Here is a 3,938-nt window from a genome sequence, read left to right as displayed (position 1 = left end):
GCTCTGGCCTCATCAGGCAGGGCGTGGCAAGGTGGGGTGGGGAGGGGCTGGGTGGGGCAGGGCAGAGCAGGGCGGGGTGGGGAGGGGCTGGGTGGGGCAGGGCATGGAGGGGAGCCCATGTTTGTGGCCTGGGAGAGGCTGGGCCAATGAGGATGGAGCACGACAGGGTGGGTTTGTGTGGGGCAGAGTGAAGTTGGGTGGGGTGGGGTGTGGCAGGGTGTGGCAGGGCTGGGTGGGGAAGGTTGTGGAGGGAAGCCAAGGCCCATGGCTCACCAAAGAACCTGATAGCCACCCGTCACAGAGACACCTGTGGGCTTTTCAGCCACAGCAGGGTGTGGCACAGGTACTGGACTTCTTGGCTCCTGTCCCCTGCCAGCTGAGAGAGCACCAGGAGGGTGTGCTTGGTGCAGGCTCAGCCCCTTTTCCAAGGGCTCTGTGTGGTCAGCACTGGCTTTCCCTCCCTTCACAGCCCTGCCAGGCAGTCAGCAGCCGCGGGCACTGGGCTCTGGAGGGGGCAGCGGGGCGGCTGCTGCCCGGGGAGCTGCGATGCCACCCTCCCCACAGCCCAGCTGGGCCAGGCTCCATTGGCACCCAGCTCAGGGCACAGGAGCCTGGAGCAGAGCCCACAGTGAAAGGAGCTGATGAAGAGGTAACTCATATGTGCATGATTTCAGTATTAATGGTCAGCAATATTAAGCAGCTGCCAAAGAAGCAAGATGTGCTTTTGCCATTTTATGATAAGAGAAAGAGAATGCACCAAGCTAAGAGGAACAGAATGTGTTGAAACCACTGAAACAGCCAACGATGGACTGTGCATGCTTCAGAACGAAAGCTGGTAAGTGCAGACTGAATAAGACTGTTGGCCTTCATTGGAATGACCCCAGTGTAAGACTCGGAGCCTTCTTCAGTGGCACCACCAGAGTACACTGAACTTGCTGTCACGTATGCTAATGATATTAATGTCTTTTGGGAAGTAATTTTATAACCTCTCCTAACCAAGGAATGGAATGAAAGTACTTGAAGTGGAACCATATATTGTGCTGTGCAAAGTGCTGAGTGTGCCTGTTAGGAGGAATGTTGGAAAATCCCAGCCTTACAGAGATGGGGCCACTGAGAGGCATTTTAAAAATTTTGTTCCATTACCAGTCTCACAGAAGGGTGAGACATAAGAGATGGAAAACCTAACACCATTCTATCAGAAGCCACCCTGTTTCCCGGTTACAATTCCTTATCAATGTTTTTCAGCCACTTCCTTTTGCCACACAGTGCTGCTAATACTTCTAACCCCAACCACCTATTATTTTACCCCACGTGGTCTTGCTGCAATGCATCTTTCACAGTTCTAGTTCTCCAGAATATCAGGTCTTTTTGCAAGGCCATCTTTTGAAACTTGTTTCTTGTTCAATCTCTCTCTCAACAATGTCATCTTTATTTCATGGCCTTCCTAAGACAGCACACCTTATCTCAGAGTTTGCATACAGATGTACAAGAGCCTGTGAGCTTTCAGTCAGGTTTTGAGAATCCTTTACAAATCCATTTCTCACAGAGGAGCAATCCCCACGTAGCCAGTGCCTAATAAAGCAAATGCCCACCTCACTGAGTCAGTCTCTTTGGTGGCTCTCGGCTCAGTGTTGGAGCCAATCAGTTCTTTTCATAAAATGTTAAAACCAAGTAGTATCTATGAACGAAAACACAGCATCTGGTTGTGGCAAAACAAACACATTGCTTGTCCTTCCTTCAACCTTTGTATTTGTGGACAGGTTTGTTTTCTTGATTGCTGGATTAGGTACACACTCTTACATACACTGCAATGATGAAGACAAAGCCCATCCCAGTCAGTGCCAGTATCACAACTGCAGGATGTAGCTTAGGCTGGAAAAGCCTGGGGCAGTTGGGGACCATCCAAGCGAGTTTTCCCACCAGTGATTCTCTCCATGCCTCTTCATTTGTTCTAGGACATGATGTGCCTTTTCTATATTGTGATGCACGCTGATCAGTGTCTTCTAACTTTTCTTCTTCCGCTGTTGTAGCAGTTTGTGCAGGCCACGATGTTCCAACAGTTTTTTGACCATGGTAATGTTCATTTCAATTGGTGGTGGAGAAAAGTTGACGTGTAGGCTCTGTAACACAGCTTCTGGTAGGTAATAGTTGAAATCACATCCTGCTCTGTTAGTAAAGTTACAAATACTGACTTCTGAGTGCTTGGCGAGCTGGATGTGTTACCTACTGTTAAGTTGTCACAGGGGGTTCTGAAACACAGACGTCCTTGCCTTATCCATACGAGGATGGATTCAGGGTCATTGTTGAAGGAGATTTCCATGTGACAGACCCTTTGTTCTGGGCTTTCAGAGGGTTACTTTCACCTAGTCTTGAAGGGTGTCTTGTGGTGAGGGGGAAATCTCATGGTCATTTTTGCCAGGAACTGTCCCTGTTTCCTGCCCTGGGACTTCCACAGCTTGGGGGACATCAGGACAGGTGTAAGCCCCACCTGGGATCCTGCCGAGGGTGGGGCCGGGGCTGCCTCTTCCATTCCAGGGCAGGAATGGGAGGGGTGGCTGTGGGGGTGTTGGGGTGTTCATGTTTATCTAGCCGGGGGTATGGCTGCGTTTTAACTTGGCACTAGAATCGGATCTGCCTGCCTTCAAGGTTTCTGCTGGCTGCCGGTGGGTGATCCTGAGATCCACTGCTGCTTGATCTGATCTGCCTGCCCTCTCTGTTTTCTGCCTGCTGCTGCTGACGGTGCTGAGATTGCTTGCTGCCCATGAATTTACCAAAGGAGCAATTTCCCCTCTTCCCCCTCACCCGAGACTCCATCACAGCTGGGAATGGTGCCGCGCTCCCGTTGGAGCGCCCCCTGCTGGCTGGGGGGAATCATTGCACCTGCCCGGCCTCCCTGGGGCCTGCCAGCGCCCTCTGCCGGCTGTGCTTGTAACTACACCAAAGGGGAAAGTGGTGCTTGACGGGTGGAAAACTCTGTTACTGTTTTCTCTTGTTGTTTGTTGTTTGTTCTGCTTTATATATATAAATATATAAAACATATATATATGTGTATATATATAGCAGAGAACTGTTATTCCTTTTCCTTTCTTTTTGCCTGGAAAGCCTGTAATTTGGAAGTTGTAATAATTTGGCAGGAAGGGGTCATCTTCTCCGGTCCAGGAAGGTTCTAGCTTTGCTTGGCAGACATCTGTCTTTTAAAACCAAGACAATTACTTGTGCCCAGTATATGTCAGGAAAGCATGGAGAGGAAATGTGAAAAGAGAATAACAGCTCTTGGGTAACCCATTTTCATACAGGATAAAGAACCTCCTTAATTGGCACCATGTGGTCTGGCTTACCACCTTTGGTTGGCACATGTTTGTGGCTATATTTTTCCAATTTGCAGCTCCTTATGGAAACAAGGGTCTTGTGACTAAGAGCACTGTGGCTGTTGGTCGCGGCACAGACTATGCCCCGGCCAGGTGACAACGACAACAGGGGCGCGACAGATCCCCCTCACAAGCTTGGCAAATCTCAGCACAAGCAGTGGTTTGGCGCAGGAGGAAAAAAGGCAGCAGCACGGGTCTTGGGGGTGAAACAGGGGTGTCTTTATTTCATGACCAGCTCCCAAGACAAAGACTTGGGGCGAACAAGAGCCTATATAACATCACTCAAGAGGAGGGGTTTAGGGTAGCAAACCAATAGGGGAGGGGTTGAAGGCAGGGCATTTTACACTTGAACGAATAAGGGAGCAACAGGGAGGGACATAATGTGGGTAAGCCAACAGGGTTCTAAAAGATACATGTGGGAACTCAGCACATCACTCCGGAACTCCAGAGTTACCGAGAGAACCCTTGGGGGCGGGGGTCGAGAACCCTGGAATGTTGCCAGGATTGTCTGGTAGCTTGATTTTGATCCTTCTAAGGAGGTGACACCTGTTTGAGAACGTGAGAGCCACT

Source organism: Agelaius tricolor, unplaced genomic scaffold (genome assembly GCF_023055355.1).
Source record: "Agelaius tricolor isolate 1412-34295 unplaced genomic scaffold, bAgeTri1.0.p SCAF_49, whole genome shotgun sequence".
NCBI lineage: Eukaryota > Metazoa > Chordata > Aves > Passeriformes > Icteridae > Agelaius > Agelaius tricolor.
The sequence above is the reverse complement of the archived record's forward strand: the minus strand, read 5'-3'. Positions refer to the sequence as shown.